The sequence below is a fragment of the Muntiacus reevesi genome, chromosome 9 (assembly GCF_963930625.1).
Source record: "Muntiacus reevesi chromosome 9, mMunRee1.1, whole genome shotgun sequence".
Lineage (NCBI taxonomy): Eukaryota > Metazoa > Chordata > Mammalia > Artiodactyla > Cervidae > Muntiacus > Muntiacus reevesi.
In genome coordinates this window covers 56,265,995-56,291,044 of record NC_089257.1, presented here as the reverse complement: position 1 = coordinate 56,291,044, position 25,050 = coordinate 56,265,995, and positions in this window count along the sequence as shown.

The following is a 25,050-nucleotide window of genomic DNA, read 5'->3' as shown; positions in this document are numbered from 1 at the left end:
GTTTTGCACTTTACCTTTAGGTATACAACTCATTTAGAATTGATTGAGAAGTATAAATGGTCTGTGTGTAGATTCATGTTTTTGCCTATGTTTTACCAGTTCTTCCTAGCACCATTTGTTGAAAAGAGGGTTTTCTTAGTTGTATTTCCTTTTTTCTTTGTCAAAGTCAATTGACCATGTGTATATTGTGTATGGGCTTTCTATTGGGTTTCATTGATCTATTTGTCTTTTCTTTTACCAACACTACATTGTCTTGATTACTGTAGCTTTATAGTAAATCTTGAAGTTGGGGAATGTTAATTCTCCAACTTTGTTAATGCTCTTCAATATTGTGTTGGCTATTCTGGGCTTTTGCTTCTCTATATAAACTTTAGAATCAGTATGAAGGTACTCACAAAATAACACACTGGGATTTTGATTGGGATTGCATTGAATATCTAGGTCAATTTGGGAGAATTTACATATTCTTAAAAAATGTTTATTTATTTGGCTGCATCATGTCTTAGTTGCGACATGCAGGATCTTTGATATTCATTGTGGCATGTGGGATCTTTAGTTGCAGTATGTGAACTTTTAGTTCAGCAGCATGAGAACACTTAATTGAGGCATGCGGGATCTAGTTCCCTCATCAGGGATCAAACCCAGGCCTCCTGCACTGGGAGTATGGAGTCAGCCACTGGACCACCAGGGAAGTCCTTGAAAAACTTACATCTTGACAATATTGTTTCCTTATCCACGAACATGGAATGTCTCTTTGTTTAGTTCTTTTAAATAATTAGTAATAAATGTATATTACTAGTAATCAGAGTTTTTTAGTTTTTCTAATACAGATCTTATGCATATTTTGTTAGATTTGTAATAAGTATTTCATTTCTTCAGTGCTAATGTAAGTGACTTAAAGCTCAACATTCAGAAAACTAAGATCACGGCATCTGGTCCCATCACTTCATGGGAAATAGATGGGGAGACAGTGGAAGCAGTTTCAGACTCTGTTTTGGGGGGCTCCAAAATCACTGCAGATGGTGATTGCAGCCATGAAATTAATAGACGCTTACACCTTGGAAGGAAGATTATGACCAACCTAGATAGCATATTAAAAAGCAGAGACATTACTTTGCCAACAAAGGTCCGTCTAGTCAAGGCTTTTGTTTTTCCAGTGGTCATGTATGGATGTGAGAGTTGAACTGTGAAGAAAGCTGAGCGCTGAAAAATTGATGCTTTTGAACAGTGGTGTTGGAGAAGACTCTTGAGAGGCCCTTGGACTGCAAGGAGGTCCAACCAGTCAATCCTAAAGGAGATCAGTCCTGGGTGTTCATTGGAAGGACTGATGCTGAAGCTGAAACTCCAGTACTTTGGCCACCTCATGCGAAGTGTTGACTCATTGGAAAAGACCCTGATGCCTGGAGGGATTGGGGGCAGGAGGAGAAGGGAACGACAGAGGATGAGATGGCTGGATGGCATCACCGACTCAATGGACATGAGTTTGAGTAAACTCCGGGAGTTTTTGATGGACTGGGAGGCCTGGCGTGCTGAGATTCATGGGGTCTCAAAGAATCGGACATGACTGAGCTTCTGAACTGAACTGAATGTAAGTGGTATTATGTTTTTAGTTTCAAATTACACTTGCTCATTGCTAGAAAATAGGGAAGCAGTTGATTTTTAAAAAATTAACAATGTATCCTGCAACCTTGTTATAATTTTTACTAGTTCAGTTTTTTTGGTCCTGTCTTTCAGAATATCTGTATAGATGACAGTGTCATCTGCAAACAAAGACAGTTTTATTTCTTCCTTCCAAGTCTGTATATCTTTTATTTCTTCTTCTTGTTTTATTGTACTATCCAGGACTTCTGGTATGATGTTTAAAAGGAGTAATTAGAGGGAACATTTTTTGCCTTGTTTCTGGTCTTAGCAGGAAAGCTTCTAGTTTCTCAAATAGATATTCTTTCAGATATTTTAGGTATTCTTTATCAAAGTAAGAAAGCTCCCCTCTACTGAGAGATTTGATCATGAATAGGATTTTGTCAAATTCTTTTCTGTATATACTGATATGACAATGTGATATTTCATTATTTATGTTGATGTGATGGAGTATATTAACTGATTTTCAAATGTTAAAACATCCTTAACATCCCTTGGGTAATTTCCACTTGGTTGTGGTATATAAAATTTTTAATATATTGTTGGATTCAGTATGCTAACATTTTGTTGAAGATGTTTGAACCTGTGTTTATGAGGGATACTGGTCTGCAATTTTCTTTTTTTGTAATGTCTTTGCATGTTTTTGATATTTGGGTAATGATATTGGGATGAGTTCAGAATTATTACCTCTGCTCTGTTCTCTGAAAGACATTATAGAGAATTGCTATAATTTCTTCCTTAAACATTTGGTAGAATTCACCATCTGAGCCTGGTGCTTTCTGTTTTGGAAGGCTAGTAATTATTGATTCAATTTCCTTAATATATATAGGTATATTAAAATGATGTTTTTCTTTTTGTATGAATTTTGGCAGACTGTATGTTTCAAGGAATTGATCCATTTCATCTAGTTTGTCAAATTTATGGGCATAGAGTTTTCATAGTATTTCTTTAGTATCCTTTTAATGTCCATGGAATTTATAGTGATGTATTCTCTTTCATTTGTGATATTAGTAATTTGTGCACTCTATCTTTTCTGTTTTAGTATGGCTACAACTTATCAATTTTATTGAGTTTTTAAAAAGAAACAGCTTTTAAAAAAATTTTAATTATTTATTTATTTTACTTTACAACATTGTATTGGTTTTGCCATACATTGACTTGAATCCGCCATGGGTGTACATGTGTTCCACATCCTGAACCCCCCTCCCACCTCCCTGCCCATCCCATCCCTCTGGGTCATCCCAGTGCACCAGCCCCGAGCATCCTGTATCATGCATCGAAACTGGACTGGTGATTCTTTTCACATATGATAATTTACATGAAGAAACAGCTTTTTAAAAAAATTGTAGAATAGTTGATTTACAATGTTGTGTTAGTTTCAGGTGTATAGAAAAGTGATTCATATATATATATATTTTCCCAGATTCTTTTCTATTATAGGTTATTAGCAAGATATTTAATATAACTCCCTGTGATATACCGTAGGTCCTTGTTGTTTATTTTATATATAGTAGTGTGTTTGTGTTACTCCCAAGCTCCTAGTTTATCTTTCCTCCCTCTTTCGCCTTTGTTAACCATAAATTTGTTTTCTATGTCCATCAGTCTGTTTGTAAAAACTTAATTGTGTCTTTTTCCAGATTCCTATATAAGTGATATAATGATAAGTATCATATGCAATTTGTCTTTCTGTCTGACGTACTTCACTTAATACAGTAATCTCTAGGTTCATCCATACTGCTACAAATGGCATTATGTCATTCTTTTTTATGGTTGAATAATATTCCATCACACACACACACACACACACACACACACACACTACACACACTACATCTTTATCTATTCATCTTTTGACGAGTATTTCAGTTGCTTCCATGTCTTGGCTATGTGAATAGTGGTGTGATGAACTTTGGGGTGCATGTATCTTTTTAAGGTTAGTTTTCTCTGGATATATGACCAGGAGTAAGACTGAAGGATTATATGATAACTCTATTTTTAGTTTTTTAAGGAACCTCGATACTATTCTCCATAGTGGAAACAGCTTTTGATTTAATTGATTTTCTCTACTTATTTCCTGTTTTCATTTTCTTTGATTTCAACTCTAATTTTTATTATTACTTCTACTTACTTTGGATTTATTTGCTCTTCTTTTTTTCTAAGATGGAAAATGATATTTCCTAAGGTGGGAAATGATATTATTGATTTTAGATTTTTCTGTTTTTTCAAATATGTGCCTCTGATACTATGTTTCCTTCTAAGCACTGCTATAAAGTATCCCACAAATTTTGATACATTATTTTGTCTTCTTTTCCAGTTTTATTGAGATACAGTTGACATACAACACTGTATAAGCTTAATATATACAGCATAGTGATTTGACTTACATACTTCATGAAATGATTATCACAATAAGGTTAATGAATATCTACCATCTCATATAGAAAAAGAACAAAAATTCCTGCCAATGACAACTCTTAGGATTTAGTCTTTTAACAACTTTCATATGTATTATTTAGCAGTTTTTATTACATTCCTATTATTTATTTATCTTATATCTGAAACTTTGTATCTTTTGTCTACCTGCCTCCAATTCCCTGTTCTCTCAACTCCCTGCCTCTATTAACCACAAATCTGATCTATTTTTCTATGAATTTGTTTTTGAAGTATATGTAGATATACAACACTATGAGAGTTCTTTGTGTACAACGTAGTGATTTGATATTTCTATATATTACAAAATGATCACCACCATAACTCTTGTAACCATCTGTCACCTTACAAACATATTAAAATGTAATTGACTATATTTCCTGTACTGTACATTTTACCCCTGTGACTCATTTATTTTGTAACTGAACGTTTGTACCTCTAAATCACTCTCATCTATTTCATTAATCCTCCCACTCCTTCCTCTCTAGAAACCATCTGTTTGTTCTCTGTATCTATGTCTCTGTTTTGTTATGTCTGCTCATTAATTTTGTTTCTCTAAATTCCACATATAAGTAAAATCATATAGTAGTTGTGTTTCTTTGACTAATTTCACTTAGCATTTTACCCTCTGGGTTCACCTGTGTTGTCACAAATGACAAGATTTTTTTCTTTTTGATGGCTGAATAATATTCCTTTGTGTGTGTTTTTTTGTGTGTGTGTATTTCACATCTTTACCTATTCATCTGTTGATGGGCACTTAGCTTGTTTCCATATCTTGGCTATTGTAAATAATGCTGCACTGAACATAGGGATGCACTTATCTTTTTAAGCTACTGTTTTCATTTTCTTCAGAAAAATACTCAGAAATGGAATTGCTAGATTGTATGGTAGTTCTATGTTCAATTTTTTAGGAAACTCAATTCTGTTTTCCATAGGATCTGTACCAGTTTAAGTTCCCACCAATAGTACATAGGGGTTCCCTTTTCTCCACATCCTTGCCAGTACTTGTTATTTATTGTCTTTTTGGCAATAGCCATTCTAAACAGATGTGAGGAAATATTTCCTTGTAGTTATAACTTGCATTTTTCTGATGATTAGTGATGTGGAGCATCTTTTCATGTGCTTGTTGGCCATATGTATGTCTTCTTTGGAAAAATGACAATTTTAAAAATTGAGTTGTTTATTTTTTTGATGTTGAGTTGAATTAGTTCTTTGGATATAAGTCCTTATAAGATATATGGTTTACAGATATCTTCCCCCATTCTATATGTGTCCTTTTCATTTTGTTGATCATTTCCTTTGCTGTGCAAATTTTTTTTTCAGTTTGATGTAGTCCCATTTGGTTATGTTTGCTTTTGTTTCTCTTGCTTGAAAGGATATATCCAAAAATATGAAGAAGTGTGCTTTTTTCTTTTCCTATAAATTTTGGGGTTTCAAGCCTTACATTTAAGTTTTTACCCCATTTTGAATTTATTTTTATATAGGATATGAGGAAGTAGTTCAGTTTGATTCTTTTGCATATAGCTGTCCAGTTTCCCCAACACTATTTACTGGGGAAGCTGTCTTTTTCTTATTGTATATTCTTGTCTCTTTTGTCATAGATTAATTGGCTGTATCATGGGAGCATGGCTATATCATTGTTCATTTCTGGGTTCTCTGTTTTCATTGATCTATTATATTTGTGTTTTTTTGTGGCAGTACTGTATGGTTTTGGTTACTGCAGCTTCATAGTATAGTGGAAAGATCTCCTGGAGAAGGGAATGACTACCCACTCTAGTATTCTTATCTGGACAAGTCTATGGACAGAGAAGCCTGGCAGGCTACAGTCTATGGGGTTGCAAAGAGTCTGACATGACTTAGCAACTAACACACTTTCACTTTTGAAATCAGAGGGCATTATAGCTTCAGCTGTGTTCTTTCTTAAGATTGTTTTAGATATTTGAGGTCTTTTGTCTTTCCACAAATATTTTAGGATTATTTGTTCTAGTTCTGTAAAAATTTTATTAATATTTTGAAAAGGATGGCTTTGAATCTGTAGATTGCTTTGGCTAGTATGATCTTTTTAACAGTATTAATTCATCCAATTCATTAGCACAGCATATCTTTCCATTTGTTGGTGCTGTCTTCAATTTCTTTCATCAGTATCTCATGATTTTCTAAGTATGGTCTTTTACCTTCTTAGTTAGATTTGTTATTATGCATTTTATTCTTTTTGATGTAACTATAAATGGAAATGTTTTCTTAATTTCTCTTTCTGATTATCATTGGTTTTTGAATGTTAAATTCTAATTTGAATTTCTACTTTGTCATTACCTATCATCCTCTCTGTGTACTGTTGGGCTTGATTTGCTAATATTTGTTTCAGATTTTCGTATTTATATTCATGAAGAATATAGCTGCAGAAAAAAGAAACAAACAAACAAACAAAAAAGACAAAAAAGATATCTTGAAAAAAAATTAGTTGGATAAACTACCTTATTTGTGCAGGAATAAGAATAAGAGTAATACCAGGCATTTCTTCACAAACCACACAAAAGAGTAGAGTGAAATGTCTTTGTTGAAAGAAAATCCTTTACCAATCTAGGGTTTTGTATCCAGAAAACTTACCTTTCACAAGTGAAGAAAAAATAAAGACTTTCTTAGATAAACAAAAATTGAGGAAATTGGTTGCCAGTAGGTTTGACTTGTAAGATATGTTAAAAGTTCTTTAAAGGGAAGGAAAATAGTCAGAAAATGATCAGAAATTCAGACCTACATAAAGAAAGAAAGACTAGGGATTTCCCTGGTGATCCAGCTGCTAAGACTCTGTGCTCTCAATGCAAGGAGCCTGGGTTTAATCCCTGGTCAGGGAACTAGATCCCACATGCTGCATCTAAGAATTCACATACTGCAACTAAAGATCCTGCATGCCTTAATAAATGTCCTGTGTACTGCAACTAATGCTGGGTGCAGTCAAATAAATAAATATTTTTTTAAAAAAGTAAGAAAGACTTAGAGAAGGAATAAATGAAAGTAAGATAAAACTCTTACTTTTTATTCTTAATTGGTCTCATAGATAAGTTTTCATTTAAAATAATAATAGCAACAATGTATAAACATGCATATAAGTTTAAAAACAAATAGTCCTATAAACTTTATATTCTATCAAGAATGAATAAAGAAATTTAATTACAGTAAAAAACAAAAACCAAAAAATAAACAAATGGGGCCTAATTAAACTTTTTCACAGCAAAGGAAACTATACAAAGACAAAAGACAACCCTCAGAATGGGAGAAAATAATTGCAAATGAAGCAACTGATAAAGGATTAATCTCTAAAATATACAACTTCTCAAGAAACTCAATATCAGAAAAACAAACAATCCAATCAACAAATGTGCAGAGACCTAAACAGACATTTCTCCAAAAGAAGACATACAGATGGCAAATAGACACATGAAAAAAATGTCCAACATTGCTTATTATTAGAGAAATGCAAAACAAAACTACAATGAGTTATCACTTCATACCAGTCAGAATCAGTTCAGTTCAGTTCAGTCACTCAGTCATGTCCGACTCCTTGCGACCCCTTGAACCGCAGCACGCCAGACCTCCCTGTTCATCACCAACTCCCGGAGTCCACCCAAACCCATGTCCATTGAGTTGGTGATGCTATGCAACCATCTCATCCTCTATTGTCCCCTTCTCCTCCTGCCCTCAATCTTTCCCAGCATCAGGGTCTTTTCCAATGAGCCACTTCTTCGCATCAGGTGGCCAACGTATTGGAGTTTCAGCTTCAACATCAGCCCTACCAATGAACACCCAGGACTGATCTCCTTTAGGATGGACTGGTTGGATCTCCTTGCAGTCCAAGGGACTCTCAAGAGTCTTCTCCAACACCACAGTTCAAAAGCATCAGTTCTTCTGCTCTCAACTTTCTTTATAGTCCAACTCTCACATCCATACATGACCACTGGAAAAACCATACCCTTGACTAGATGGACCTTTGTTGACAAAGTAATGTCTCTGCTTTTTAATATGCTATCTAGGTTGGTCATGACTTTCCTTCCAAGGAATAAACGTCTTTTAATTTCATGGCTGCAATCAACATCTGCAGTGATTTTGGAGCCCCCCAAAACTAGCATCAGTTCAGTTCAGTTCAGTTGCTCAGTCGTGTCCAACTCTTTGCGACCCCATGAATCGCAACATGCCAGGCCTCCCTGTCCATCAAAAACTCCCGGAGTTTACTCAAACTCATGTCCATCAAGTCGGTGATGCCATCCAGCCATCTCATCCTCTGTCATCCCCTTCTCCTCCTGCCCCCAATCCCTCCCAGCATCAGGGTCTTTTCCAATGAGTCAACACTTCGCACGAGGTGGCCAAAGTACTGGAGTTTCAGCTTCAGCATCAGTCCTTCCAATGAACACCCAGGACTAATCTCCTTTAGGATGGACTGGTTGGATCTCCTTGTAGTCCAAGGGACTCTCAAGAGTCTTCTCCAACACCACTGTTCAAAAGCATCAATTTTTCAGCGCTCAGCTTTCTTCACAGTCCAACTCTCACATCCGTACATGACCACTGGAAAAACCATAGCCTTGACTAGATGGATCTTTGTTGGCAAAGTAATGTCTCTGCTTTTTAATATGCTATCTAGGTTGGTCATAATCTTCCTTCCAAGGAGTAAGTGTCTATTAATTTCATGGCTGCAATCACCATCTGCAGTGATTTTGGAGCCCCCCCAAATAAAGTCTGACACTGTTTCCACTGTTTCCCCATCTATTTCCCATGAAGTGATGGGACCAGATGCCATGATCTTAGTTTTCAGAATGTTGAGCTTGAAGACAACTTTTTCACTCTCCTCTTCACTTTCTGCCATAAGGGTGGTGTCATCTGCATATCTGAAGTTATTGCTATTTCTCCCGGCAATCTTGATTCCAGCTTGTGCTTCTTCCAGCCCAGCATTTCTTATGATGTACTCTGCATATAAGTTAAATAAGCAGGGTGACAATATACAGCCTTGACGTACTCCTTTTCCTATTTGGAACCAGCCTGTTGGTCCATGTCCAGTTCTAACTGTTGCTGCCTGACCTGCATATAGGTTTCTCAAGAGGTGGGTCAGGTGATTTGGTATTCCCATCTCTTTCAGAACTTTCCACAGTTTATTGTGATCCACACAGTCAAAGGCTTTGGCATAGTCAATAAAGCAGAAATAGATATTTTTCTGGAACTGTCTTCCTTTTTTCATGATCCAGCAGACGTTGGCAATTTGATCTCTGGTTCCTCTGCCTTTTCTAAAACCAGCTTGAACATCTGGAAGTTCATGGTTCACATATTGCTGAAGCCTGGCTTGGAGAATTTTGAGCATTACTTTACTAGCATGTGAGATGAGTGCAATTGTGTGGTAGTTTGAGCATTCTTTCAAAAGCTACTATATGACCCAGGAATTCCTCTATTAGGCATATACTTTTAGGAAACCACAATTCTAAAAGACGCATGTATCCTAATGTTTATTGCAGCACTACTTATAATAGCCAGGACATGGAAGCAACATAGATATACATCAATAGATGAATGAATAAAAAGTTCTGGTACATATATACAATGGAATATTACTCAGTCATGAAAAGGAATGAATTTGAGTCAGTTCTAGTGAGTGGATGCCTGGAGTCTATTATTCAGAGTGAAGTAAGTCGGAAAGAGAAAAGCAAATATTGTATATTAATGCATATATATGGAATCTAGAAAAATGGTACTGATAAACCTTTTGTAGGGCCACAATGGAGACCTGGACACAGAGAACAGACATTGTCACAGTAGTGTAAGTAGAGGGTGGGACTAATTGAGAGAGTAGCATTGAAACATACAGTATTATATGTAAAGTAGACAGCCGCTGGGAATTTGCTGTACAATGCAGGGAGCTCAACTTGGTGCTCCGTGACAACTTTGAGGAGTGGGATGGGATGAGAGGTGGGAGGGAGATTCAAGAGGGAGGGGATATATGTATGTCTATGGATGTATCATGTCAATGTATGGCAGAAACCAACAAAACATTGTAAAGCAATTATCCTCTGATTAAAAATAAATTTAAAAATGTGGAAGGAAAAAAAAATGAGTGCTTTCTTGACTAGTCTGTATAAAATGTTAGCCACCCTTATATTTATCCCTGGCAAGTAGCCTTACCCTGCTTTTTAAAAATATACCTCTTGCTATCTCCTGACATGTAATATATTTATTTATTGGCTTGCATACCTTTTCAGCCTAGAATATAAATTCTATGAGGGCAAGGAAGGACTCTGTTCATTGTGGCATGCAGTGGGGGCTCAATAAATATATATGTGTGAGTGTGTGCTCAGTCATTTCAGTCCTGTCCTATTCTTTGTGACCCTGTGGACTGTAGCCCACCAGACTCCTCTGTCCATGGGATTATCCAGGCAAGAATAATGCAGTGGGTTGGCATACTCTCCTCCAGGGAATCTTACTGACCCAGGGATGGAACCTGTGTCTCCTGCATCTCCTGCATTGGCAGATGGATTCTTTACTGCTGAGCCACCAGGGAAGCCCAGTAAATATATATAGAATGAATAAATGAATGATTGGTATCTTATACCAATCAATATTCATCAGTTAGTACTAAAGATATGCATATGAATCACACAGGTTCAAATATTGAAAAATAGTTTTCTTTTTGCAAGGTGAGGATGACTTATAATGAGTAGATAGTTGGCATTATGTGCCATGGGATACAAAAAGTCAGTTTACAGAAAAGAAAATATGGGTTTCAGATGGTAAAGAATCTGTCTGCAATGATTCTTCAAACTGGGTTCAATTCCTGGATCAGGAAGATCCCCTGAAGAAGGGAATGGCTACCCACTCCAGTATTCTTCCCTGGACAATTTCATACATAGTCAATAAATACATAAAAAGATAATCAGAGAAATGAAATTAAGTACCAGTGATATACTATTTGTCATCAGATTGACAGAAATAGAAAAAAGAGGCTATCTAATGCTGAAGATGAGGGGAAATGAGCATTCTTATATGCTGCTAATGGGAGACTGAATTCCGACAACTTTTTTGAAAGTTATCAGATAGTATCTATTGAAATAAAATATACAATTTTTTTAAACCTGACAGTTCACTTGTGGAAATCTAACAGCAACAAAAGCAACAATATAAAGGACATTTATTGCAAAACTTTTTGGTATTAAAAACTGCAAATAATTTGCATGCTCATTAATAGGGATATGGTTATAAATAATTATAGTATATCTAGGTATACTATATGCAGCTATTAACAGAAGTCTGAAGGAATGTCTGTGCACTGTTGTGAAAGCAAATTGGAAAGTAATGTATATAGCATTCTCCAATTTTTCTAACAACTATAGAAAATATATTCAGTATACATATATGTGTATATGTTTGAATAAACATGAAGAAATATAAAAAAATATATAGAAGTTATTAATCTTAGGGAGGTGAAAATGATAAGTTTTGCTTTATTAACTTTCTCCCAATGATCTCAGTATTATACAAATAGTTTTAATGAATATTATCATGCTTATTATTTTAAAAATTTAATAAAATAAATTTGAAAAGAAAATTATCCAGATATCAGAATATAGTAAGCTAAACATGGCGATCAAAGTAACTTAGTTGCTAAACAAAACAGTTAGGTATGAGTCAGTGTAAATCAGAATATTGTATAAGAAAGAATGAATGACAGGGACTTCCCTGTGGTCCAATGGCTAATACTCTGTGCTTCCAATACAGGGGCCCAGGTTCAATCCCTGTTGGGAGAACTAGATCCCACATGCCACAATTGAAAAAGAAAGAAAGAACCAGCATGCTACAGAGAAGATCCTGGGTCCCACGTGTGGTGACTAAGACCCATCATAGCCAGATAAATAAATAAATATTTTTTTAAATGACTAAAATCTTAAAAAAAAAAGAATTAGATCTTTCTATTGTGACATTTTGTGAAACCACAAATCAATCTTTTTCTAGAAATAGTGTCCAGTTCCAGGCTTTACAATTTTAGAGATATGTGAAGATCTCAGAGAAGACAGCTATATTATGAAATTTTGATTATTGGACATATAAAATTAGACTAGTAGTAGACCTGAAGTATATGACATCTAGAATAAGACTAATACTATTCACACCCAATTGAATACTTATTGTAGGTTTGTAGTAGTAAGGGATGGTTTTGGTCTTAGTATCTTAAGCAATGAAAAAAATTACTTATTTCATATAATAATGTCTGGAGCTTGAAATTTAGGGCTTTCATAGAAGTACAGTGATGTTACTAAAGTCTTAGACTCTTTCTATTCTTTTGTCCTACCTTTCTCATTATTCAATGAACATTTATTCATTTTACAAATATTTATGGAGTACTATGAATTTTTAAATTATCTTTTCATCTTTGTATGTATTGTCTCATTTTGTTAGATGGGTTTTGCTGCTCTAGGCATCACAGCCACATTTAAAAATAGAAAGCTAGGAGGTGGAGTGACAAAAGATCTGTTTGTCAGGAAGCTCTATCCTTTCTTTAGGGGAAGAAAGCTTTCTCAGAAGCACCAGAAAGTAGAATGACAAGTAAAGAAAAGTGAGCACTTTAGACAGTCATTTTAGAAGTTCCAACATCTGACTGATAGCCATTCCAGAAAGAGACGATGCAAAATGGAGTAGAGTAGAAAAAGAAATAATGCAAGAAAATGTCCAGAATTCAAGGTCATGAATTTTTCAGACTGAAAGAACATCTGAGTGCCCAGAACAATGATCTACACCAAGGTATATTGTAAAATTTTAAATCAATAAGGATATAGATATGATTACATAAGACTTCAGAGAGGAAAAAAATAGGTCGTGTAGAATAACGAAATAGACATTTCAATATTAAGACTGATGTCTAGGGTACATTGGAGCAATGTTTACAAAATTCCTGAGCGAAAATGATTTCGACTTTGAATTATGTAGATAATCAAACTATTAACTGAATGAAATAGATTTTCAGATATGCAACAACTTAAATTTACTTCTCATGTATGCTTTTTGTTAAAGAAGTTACTGGAGAATGTGCTTTGATAAAATAAGTAAACCAAGAAAAAGGAAGATTAGGAGTCCAATACAAGAAAGCATAAAGGCAAATACAAGGATGACTTATGTAAAGGCATAGAGAGCCTATCAGTCTGAATTTGAGCTGAAAGACAGAATTTCTGTATTATTCAGGGTTGTCCAGAGAAATAGAACCAATGGGTAGTGTATAAATACAGAGAGAGATTTATTATCAGGAATTAACTTACATGACTACAGAGGCTGAAAATGTGCAGGATGGGCTGGCAGGCTGGAGACCCATGAGGGCTGATGCCACGATTCTAGTCCAACGGCTATTAAATTGGAGACCCAGAAAGGCTGACGTTCTAGTTCAAGTCTGAAGACTGTCTGCAGGAGACTCCTCTGTTACTTAGAGGAGGGTTAGTCTTTTTGTTCTTTTCAGGTCTTACCCACATAATGGAGGGCCATTTGCTTCACTCAAAGTTTGTTGTTCAGTTTCTCTGTTGTGTCCAACTCATTGCAACCCCATGGACTGCAGCACGCCAAGCTTCTGCAAGCTTCTGTCCTTCACTTTCTCAAACTCATGTCAACTGAGTCAATGATGCCATCCAACCATCTCATCTTATCGCAAAGCACCTTTGTAGAAGCACCTAGAAAAATGTTCAAGCAATTATCTGGACACTGTGGCCCAGGAAAGTCAATACATAAAATTAACCATTAGTTTCCAAGAAAAATTTTAACTTGATACATTTGACAATTTGGAAAAATAATACTTTTGGGTGAAAACATGGAAAAAGTAGTAACAGTTCCATAAAACTAAGTGAATTATTGTAAATAGGTTTTTAATAAGGAAGAACAAAGATATATAAAAGAAATGACATTTATTTATAGTATACTACTTGGCTCAGTCATAAACAAGATTTACTTTGTGTGATAATATAAGCCTTGGCTTGATTTAAAGTCAGTGAGCTGTTACATAATTATTTATATTGGGAGGAAGGGAGAAATGATACCTAAGAATTAAATATTCACCCGCCAAAATAAGATGATAAAGAATGATTAAATTTTAAAAAGTAGCTTATGTACAAGGCTTAAATATAGCTATAAGCACATTAGTTAGAAATGTGCAATTAAATACTAAAAGATTTGAATACAAAAAGACTTGAAAGTGATTGTCTTTGGGTCTTGTGAATGGGATGAGGAAGGTTGTGGCAGAGATCCATTGTTTTATAATAAAAGCTTTTTAGTAAAATTCTATTTTTTTACCCTTTTAAAGCACTGCTTTAACAAAAAATTAATTAAAAATAAAAATAAAAGTATGTATAAGATGCTCTAGCAATGCTCCTTTCAGTGATTGTCATAAATAAATGAAAACCTGTATATTTTTAGGTCCTAAAAGAAATCAGGTTCTGAACAAAAAAGGAGTCATATCATATGATTTCACACAGGTTTAAAAGAAGTGTGAAGATTTATGTCTTTCTGATTGTATTTCATTGGAATCTCTGTTTATAGGTATTCTTAGGATGTCTGCTGTGGAAAGATACTTTTATTTTCTGTATATGTAGAAGTAATAATTAGGTTGTTGAAATGACTTAGAATGAAGGATTATTAATAGATGTGTTAAAGGGCACTAGAAACTTGGTAATCTGAAAAAATTCTGCAGTTGAATGATTTGTATAAATTATTTTAGAAACTGATTTATTAAATTACATGCAGGTATCTTGTTGGGTCATTTTTGCATATAGCTCTATACTGTCTGGAAAATTGAGATATTATTCCCACTAATTCTAGGTTGTGTTTACCTTTTGTGACATATGAACGACTGTGCATTTCAATGTATCTGATGTATCTTTCAATACATCTGTTGAATGACTTGTCATGATTGTGAACTGTGAGCTAATGGAATCCAGAGGCTATGATTCTTTTTTCTTCCTCTTCTTTGATCTTAGCACCCAGGAGTTGCACACTGGATGTAGCTCAGATAAATTGTTCTTAGTTCTTTCATTTTAGGATTTCTGGTTTACTTAAGGGCACTCCAAAATAACAGTAAGCAGTACTTGAGTACTCCATATGTAACTGTAGAGCTGTAGAATATTGGCTGTTGTATTACTCTGTGTGTGAATTGCAAAGAGACCAAAAACAACTTTGCTAACTATGGGACATACCTTATTAGAGTTTCCAAGGTGAAATTGTACATGTTGGTAGAAAAAAAAATTTAGATTGTATGCTCTTCCAAATACAGTTACACAGATGAAAGCAGAATGAAAAAGTTCACATTTCAGGTGCTCTGATTTCTCAAACGATAAAAGGGAACTAGTATATTAAATAACTATGCAGAAAGTGGTGACTGAGGTGGCTGGAATAAAATTAAGGCCAGAAAAGGTTAATGGAATTTATAAGAAATGAGCAAGCTCTATAACATATTCTCTGGATCAGACCAATATGTCCCTATTCCAGGAAAGGTGGGTTGGTACTTGATTTTCCTATTCTTGTATTTGGAAAAATCACAAAATTGATGACATTCTGAGTCAAAAGATTAAAAACTAAAACAATTATATTGATCACCTATCCCACATACTTATGTATACAGTTTTACTGATATTAAATGTAATTACTTGATTTTGGTGAAAATTTTGGGCATATCTTGCAGTAGTTTTTCACTGCTGATGATTACAGTGTATTCCATTTCTTGCCACCCAGGAAGTCATTGCAATTTTCTCTATTATGCCCAGACAGATAATATTTGCTCATAAGGAAATATCAGTGACAAAATGGTCTCTTAATGATTTTACAAAATTGTTTCTTAAACATTAATGGATAAACTGTTATTCTAAAAATACTCTGAAAATAGAATGTAAGTAAAAACAATGGAATCTCACACATTTAAAACAGATGAGAGATTTTGCACTAGTATTGATTTTGAATACTGAAGTAATTTAATAGTTTTCTCCCTATTGTATAGTATGTTAAACCTGAGTGTTAAGGGTAGGTTAGGTAAGTCTGTTGATGATTTTAACAATCTTTAAACTAACCATAATAATTTCAAGGACCAAAATGTTGCTAGTTCAAGGTAGTTTCTTTATTCCTTGTGTTTAAGTATCATAGACCTAATTCAAGTTGTAGTGTTCATGTAAATAATCAACTTACATTAAAAAATTTTTAATTGAATAAAGTCACATACATGAACATATTTCATACTTTATTGTATCTGGAAGATAATTCAAGCTTCACAGTAAAATATATTCAATTTTAACAATATTCACATAAATAAGTGCCTATGGGCTACCAAATATTTAATAAAATTTTAAGGATAAGTAATTATCTTCTGTTGTATTTTTCATATTAAACACAATTTTAATTATAAATGTAAATATTTTAATATATTCAGGATTTTTTCTCATTGGATATTTTTGCTCAGTTTTTGTCATTCAAGTAGTCTTACATATTGTAACTGCTGTAATATTATGCCTGCCTTCTTTCTTTGTTCCAAAAATATATTTTCCATTTTGACTGATTAGAAAATGTCAGTAGTAAATTTATAAAATAACACATATGGGCAATAGAAACAATATATTTCTATTATTTGTTAAGTTATATTTATTCTCTGTTGAATATGAACAAGAAACAACATGGACAATAACCACAATTTGAATTTATCTAAAGTATCGGTGCATTGCATGCTCATGCATGCTCAATTGCTCAGTTGTGTCTGACTCGTTGTGACCCCATAGGCTGTAGTCTGCCAAGCTCCTATGTCCATGGAATTTTCCAGGCAGGAATACTGGAGTAGGTTGCCATTTCCTTTTCCAGGGGATCTTCCCGACCCAGGGATCAAACCCACATCTCCTGCATTAACAGGTGGATTCTTTACCCCACTGAGCAACCTGGAAAGTCCAAAGTATCTGTAGTGCATACCAAATATACAGTTACTATGCTGAAGGCAGGAGACAAATGCTTCATGAAGAAGACTTATTATTAAGGTTGTTTTTACTAAATAGTAATACCCAAACTAATATTTAAAAAATTAAACATTTTAAAAAGTACCTAGCATGGTGCTTGTTTCTAGAAATAATAGTATATTAAAATCAATGAAGCATTAAACAGTAGTTATATTTTGTGGGTGTTTTTTTTTTTTTGCAGTATAGGCCCATGATTTTGACATATAACTTAAAATATTCATTTGACATTTTTCAATATATTGCTGGATAATGCTGTTATTGCCTTGCAGGGTCACATGTTTTTTAGTTTTATCACTGGATTTTTTCACAATGGTGATGTAGTGGTTAATAGAGTGGTCTTCCCTTGTGTAGACAGCTAACACCTGGCTTACTTAGACTAACACTTTCATACCAATAAGTAAAACTTGGTAGGATAGACTGGCTAATGCACAGATCTTATGCTGTAGTTACAGTGTTAAGAAGTCCTTGTTATTATGAATGTGCATTATGAGTATATTGTACACAGTCCTGGTATGCAAATGTGTAGCATTCAGAGAAGTGAAATAATTCTGTGTTATTATTATCTTTGTAAATTACATCTTAAGAGTTTTTGAGGACTTTATGAAGGCAGTTTTCTATGGTCACAGTCATACAGTATGTGTAGCACAAAGTGTTTTCTTTCACTATTAACAATAACTGAGCCAATGAAAATGCTTTTTAAATATACACCCGGCAAGCAGTTATCTGGCTCTTCGTTCTTACTATCCACAAACCATCTTTTATCGCCTTTAAAGACAGCATATGAAACAGCTTTGTAAACATCTGTTTTTCATTGTTAATTGTCAGGAAAACTGGGGATTTAAAAGCTTCTCTGCAATCCTCTTAATCCTATCAAGAAGAATAAGTTGTATATGTTTATCATTTCCTCCTTGGATTGTTTCTTTATCATTTGGAAAAAAATACACACATAGTGCCTTCATTTATTTTCTAAAAAATCACTTTTAAGAATATAATATTTTTTAGCTAGTTTGAGGACATTGTCCTGTAGAAATTCATTGAAATTATTAGCAACACAGTCTATATTATACCTAGAAATGATGCATAATAAGTATAGATTTAAATATAGTGTGCCTTTTCAAATTATTTTCAGAGTTCTCTTGGGCATATTCCATTTCAAAATATGCAATGATAGAAAATACAAGGAAAAGATATTTGTTAGCCAATGAGCATATAACTTAGAGCTCCAAATCTCTTGCCATATTTATTCTTTATAAAATGTATTCTTTATTTATAGTTTTTTTTTCTGTTCCAATAATCAAGCCATTAATGTCAATGGAATATTTCTGGCAGTGATATAGTAAGACTTTTGTAATAATACATTGTGTCTTACTTCTAAATGAAAGGGATCTGTTATAATAATTACTTTAAAAATATTAAAAGTCTGTTCTAGTCATTTTGAATTTATAATGTAAAACCAAATGCACCTATCTCTTGAGAACAGAAAGAACATTCATAACTTAATAATTAAGTAATATGTAGTAAACAATAATTTTGGTATCCATAAATAAACCTAAGTAGCAAGAGTATGGAATACTAAGAGAAGTAGTTGATTGTTACTGAAACTTTTTCTTTCAGAATGTATCCATTTAAAAATATCTTATAACCTTTTCTAAACTGCTGTCCTTTCAGGCTATTAGAATGCATTGTGGATTTTTCTTTTTTAAAAGGTTTGTACTTTATTAGTTTCTAAACTAGTATAAATTGGAAACTCACTACTCACTATTTATATTGCTTTTCAAACTTATATTGAAGTAATGTAGAACTAGGCCTTATCACTGCATATAAAATTAATCAAAATGACATATTGTTGCAGTTTCTATGGTAACCATATCATGATGCTGATGCTCTTAAAAATTTATAAACTATAATCTGAAATATGCTAATTCTAGTGAACATAGTTAACACTTATTTGCTTAATATTCAGTTTAGTACTAAACTTCATCAACTTTGAAAGTAGGTTGATAACATATTGAATATAATTAAAAGAGGTTTTGTGTTGAGCTCTTGAGTTTAAATGTTTTCTCCAGAAGCCTGCTATTCTAGAACTTTAAGTATGAATAAGTGAAGCTTTTCTCTCATTATTGTCTTAAATAGACATGAATTAACATGAGGATGATCATTGTTGCATATTCTCAATATTGAAGTCTGTCCCCGTCCCCTCACTTTAAAAATAAAACATTCAAACCTCATGCAAAACATCTTGATGAAAACTTAAAAATTCAATAAAATTCAATGAGCTATTTCAGTAATAGTAAACATCCAGATACTTGGAACACCGAATTATATTTTAACTTTCATTTGCTTCCCTTTTGATAGATAATATCTTTATCTTATATGTACAATTATGCTACATGTTAGAGACATAAAACATAAAAAGTTATAGAATAATTTTGAATAGCAATTACAGATCAATTTGAAGTTACGAAGTTTCTTTTAGTACTCATTTAAAATTAAAATATATAAAATATGTTATTTGGAATTGGTTTATAACTGTAGATTCTGTTTCTAAATAAAGCTTTTAAAAGATATATCTTTTGTTAAGTTAGAAAAACTTTTAGAAATGTGATAGCTTGTTGGTTTATAAAAATATCTGAGGTAGCTTAAATAGTATATGCCAAATAAAATGAACTAACATCATGTGTAACTATCAAATGTACTTATATTGAACAGAATATTTCTGCTGATATTTGGTAAAAAAAATTTTTTCAATATATGTACAAAAGGCTTTTAACTAACATTTATTAAATTAGAAAAGTGCAAAAGATAGATCCTCAGTTAATGCACTTTTTAATTATTTGCTTTGCACATATTAGACACTCAATAAATATTTAATTTGTGAATTAAAAATGTATAAAATAGCAAAAGTCTTCAATGTAACTGTGATATTTAAAAATGCACACACACACAGAAATCCTCTATTTAGAAATATTAAAATCAACAATCTGGGATTTGAAAGAAAGATTTCTAAACAACAAATTTTAGAAAATTATATAATTTAGGCAAATTCAGGTTTTTAAAACAATGCTAATACATACAGAAAGCATAAAATTTCTAAGATAAATGATCAAACTTTTAAAGACTAGTAATATTAGCAAATTGTTGTTTTATTATTTGATATTTATCAGTGAACAATTTTACAGCATTATTTTTGTGTCCTTTGCTTGTCTTTTATTAGGCGTTGGAATGGGTCTATATGATTTGTCAGATGTTTCTAGTGTGGCTAAATGTGTAATGAATGGAGTAGTAGTCATCTTAGTGAATTGTAAACCTCAGATTTGGGCAGAGGTAAATGTTTCTTTAAGTAGAGAGTGCCACATATGAAGGAATGTAAATGCTTTAATAATATTACCTGATGATGAAAAGGTGGCATGTTACCTTAGAAGGATGCTATCATGTGGGATATGTTGAATTTTAGTGAATAAATTTATTTCTGTGTTTGATTTAATCTATCATTACTCTTTATCATATGATTACTCTTTATCATATTTTTGCCTCTCTGTGATTTTTATAATTTTCATGCCTACCTATAGTATTTTCTAGATCACTTTTAGTTAGAAAAACAATGCTATGTATCTTTATAAGACAAACATTTGGATAACTGATAAATATTTCACTTTTCATATGGATGTTTTAGTGATATTAGTTTTGGCAGCCTTAAGCTATAAGTTATTACTTTAATAAATAATTTTTTTCATATAGCATTTCAAAAATATTAGGTTTGGCATTTTAAAATATTAGGTCTGATGTGTATTTTGGGGGGAATTGATAGAGGTTTATAATTTTTTGGTTTCTACCACATTCCTTTTTATGGTGGTTTTATTTCACTATATTTTGCCATCGATACTCTGTACTAAAATTAAATGTATATACAGAACAGTGACAACTTCTCCTATGTTATTAGGATTTGATTTAAAGATCACGGAGTTGGTGTCTGACTGCACATGTGCCATGTGTTCCAGTTTTGTAGTCATTGGCCTTTGATTTTATTTTTCTTTGTGAGGCTTCTATCCAGGCTTAGTTTCTGCCAGTTACAGTAGACTTCATGTATATATCCCTTCCATTTAAGAGGTGAACTGTCAGGATTATGTATGGTAAAACCAAGGCAAACCCCCCTGAGATAAAGCTCTGGGGCATTTCTTCCATGAGGTTGGCCCACCCCATGTGACTAAGAAATGAGATGATTTGAGGGCTATTACATACTTAAGGTTTTCATAGTGGATTAAAATAGCATTACTTAGCACAGGTGTTTCTATAATTGGGATTCCCTGGGAAAATTCCATACTGTATTCCATAACACTCAGCTTTCCACACAAGTGAAGGAGCAATCCAATGTTAATTTGCTAGGTTGTAGTACGAAACAGCAGAATTGGGTCTGGCTTGGGGGCCTGTTGCTTCTCTTCTTTGAAAAGACATTTCCTGTTGTCCATCATCAGCATTAGGCCGCTGTGGTTCTTTTTATAAAATGTATTTCTTCTACTACTACTGTTCTTGTTATTCTGACCAAACTACTGAAAGGCCCCAGTCGGTATTAGCAAGGAGTGAATTATAGCCTCATATAGCACAAGATAGTTCCTGAGTGTCCTCTTTTTGGAGATAAATCAAATTATTCTTCTCCTTTTGTAAAGCATTACTATTAAACAATGTCTGTGTACCCAAGTAACAGGGAAATTCCCAGGACAGTTCTAAGGCACATTTCACAGAAGGGACTTGCAGTGGCCTTGCAGACGTCCCCATGCCTTGGAGGCAGTGTCCAGGCACAACAAAGAACAACCACAAGTTATTTCAGAATTTGGCTAGGGTATTCTTAAGCCTGGTATCTTTATAATGCAAGACATTATTTCAGAATTTGGCTAGGGTATTCTTAAGCCTGGTATCTTTATAATGCAAGACATGAATACAGGAAGAACGGTGTGCGGGAAAAGGGTTTCAATAGAGGTATGGGTGGGAAAGTTGGAAATTGCTGATATAATTAACAATCACTATTATTTTACCGAATCCATTGTTAGACAATCAGAAGGACTGTTTTCCTGAGAAATGGGCGACTATAGCACTAAGTATCCAGTCGTCGCTGCTGACGGCCAGGTTGCCTGAGCACATCCCTCTCCTTCACGTAGTTCTATCCTGGAATCCCCCTGCTAAGTGACCTCGGGTCTAGCTGCGTGGTTGAATCCCTTTGTTTCCGGCCCCGGGGGTAGAGAGCAAGCGGGAGAGGAGCCCGTGGGAGTACGAAGTCCAGGCTGAGCCGAGGTCGCCGCAAAAGGGAACCTGGTCCTCAAACAGGACCCGAGCTACCGCTACGCCTCTCCGAAGCTGCTTCCAACCCTCTGCTACTGCCCTGGGAGTGCTTGAAGTTTCAGGGCAGCAGCGCCTGCCTTGCATCTGCAGACTGGTCCCGGGTTTTGCACTTTGCTGGGAGAGTGCTCCTTCGCTCGGTTCCCTGCTATGGGTTTCAGCTAACCTGCAGTGTTAGCCCTTACTCCTCTCAACCCGGGTGTCAGAGGGCAGGCCTTGCTTTGCTCAGACAGTCCGCTTGAGGGGTGCCCTCCCTTTGCTTCTCTTTAGAGCGGTCCAAGGCATTCGCCGAGACTGAGGGGCCGGTGTCCGCCGGGTTGGTCTCAACAGCCGGGAGCCGGGCGCAGTCTTCCGCTCGACCTCAAGGTGGCGACTTAGGCACGTAAACAAAGCTCGGCCAAGCCGGACGGTTGGCACCCTCGCATCCACGTATCATCCTAGTTTTCCCGCTGCTCTCAAGCGGACTGAATTGACTGTTAAAGAGACTTGAGTTTAGATGAAGAGTTCGGCCAGAATGGCAAAACGTGTATGTGTCTATGTGTGTGTCTTGTGGGTGCGTGCTACCCGCACGCACAGAGGCGGCGGGAGGTGGTATTGAGTGGAAACTCTCGGCGGAACCCGTTTGGGACGCCGAGATTCTCTGCATCACCTGAGCTTTCAGGATAGGCGACCCGGCAGGCTAGGTCTTCCGGACCATTGTGCAACCCGAGATGCCGCGAACAGGGTGCAACAGCAGAGGGACAGAGGGTCTGGTGACTGCCGCCAGCGGGAAAAGATTTGCTAATCTCGTTTCAATGACGCCCACAATTTATGAGTGGAGAGACCTGGAAAAGAAAGCCTTATGTCGTGCTGTGTCCTTCTGTAGGGTGCATGCTGGCTGACCCGATGGGGAGAGGTCCCTGCCGGTGGGTAAGAGAGACACACAGACAGCAAAACGATAAACGTGCGAGAATCACACAGTCTTACCTCCGGGATGAAAAGACACGGTTCCTAGAACTGAGATTTCCAAGTCAGTGTGCATCCCAGCTGTTTCTCCCGTAGGCTCTTTTCCTGTCTAATACAGCCTTAAGAGTAACTTGGATAAGGCTTGAGTTGCACCCCTTCTTTTTTCCTCCCTTTTTTTTTCTTTCCAGACATTCCCTAAACTCAACCCAGGGCAAATCCAGAAGTCGGTACAGTACAGAGCTTCCATTCAGTCATGGGGGAAAAAAATCCCTTTTACAGTTTCTCTTAGGCAGATGGAAGAAGTAGATGATTACGGGACTTGGAGGGGTGCATGGGGATGGCATGGGATGTTGGTGGCAGGGAATCGCGATTTCTCTTAGGTTCTGGTGCTGCAGGTAACGTTCCCAGATTCCAGCTGCTCTCAAGTCGAGCTTCGGTGGTGGCCGGTGAGAGTGGAGAGCGATCCTCGATCCTCGTCTAATGAGAGAGAGGAGGAGGGTGGAGTGGAGGAGAAACTGACCCTGGACAGGCTCCACGGACACATTGTCTTGGTTCATGTTTGTGCCCGCTCTGTGCTGCTGCCTTTAGGAACCTTTTCAGCAGGGTAGTATGCCCGAGGCGCTTTCTCCCCTTCTTTTTCCCCCCTTCTAAAAATGTGTTTAAAGATAAGTGAATATCCTTCTAAAACAAGTTAAAATCTTTCTCTGACTTTCCATTTGAGATGTCAAAAGGATTAAATAAATGAAACTTTATTTGACCGGGGAGTTTACCCAGAGACTTAACGACATCTCGGGTCTTTGGCCTTATTCTAATTCCATGGTGGTAATTACCCTTCGTTTCTTTAAGTGCAATAGATTTATTGCCTTAGAGACTATGCACAGTTTGATTGAATTATTCATTTTTTTTTCTTTGGTGTAGACTGCATCTGGGGACTCTGATGTGACGTGTAGATTTTTTTTTCAGGAACAAAGGGAATGTGGAAATGAAAGAGAGAGGGAGAGAGAGGCTGGCAGATGTAATGAGACGCGGTGAAGGTGTACGCAGACTGGCACTCCCACTCCTCCCTTCTGCTCTCACTGCAGCCCTGGGTAACTCGCAGGCTAACACAAACAGCTTTTCTCCCGCAGCCTGCCCTCTGTCACTGTAAGTACATCAGCCTTCTCTTATCAGCATGCAGATTCCAGCCACGCACTCCCCTAGACTCGGCTTTGCACCTTAGACAGCAGGAGAACATTTAAAAATTAACTTTCCTACGCCAGGAAAGACATGTCTGTAAAACTTATTTTTGATTTATCTTTATTTTTCTTTGAAAAAAGTTCATGCATTTTTACCACTTTTCCCCACCTCCTTTGTGGCGGTGCTGCTGCTACTGTCGCTACCGCTGTGGTCTTCCCAATATGATGATGCGCAGATTCAAATGAAATTTAATGTTATTCTCTATCCATTTAAAGTCCAGGGACAATGCCTGGTCCTTTTGCAAAATGACGTCTTAAAGAACGCAGAGCATTATTCACAGTTTGCTTTTTTGCTTTTGTTGTTGAAACACGAGTTCCGACCTCTTTGAGGCAGAGTCCCAAGGGCACTGTTATTTGGGAGTTCGGGTTATTTGGTTACACCAAACTTAAATGAAGTGCGATGGACTGCTGGAGTCGTTGGTGTGTTTGTTATTCCTGTTTAAGGAAATCAATTGCTAAAAGTTTTCTCTGGGCTGTAA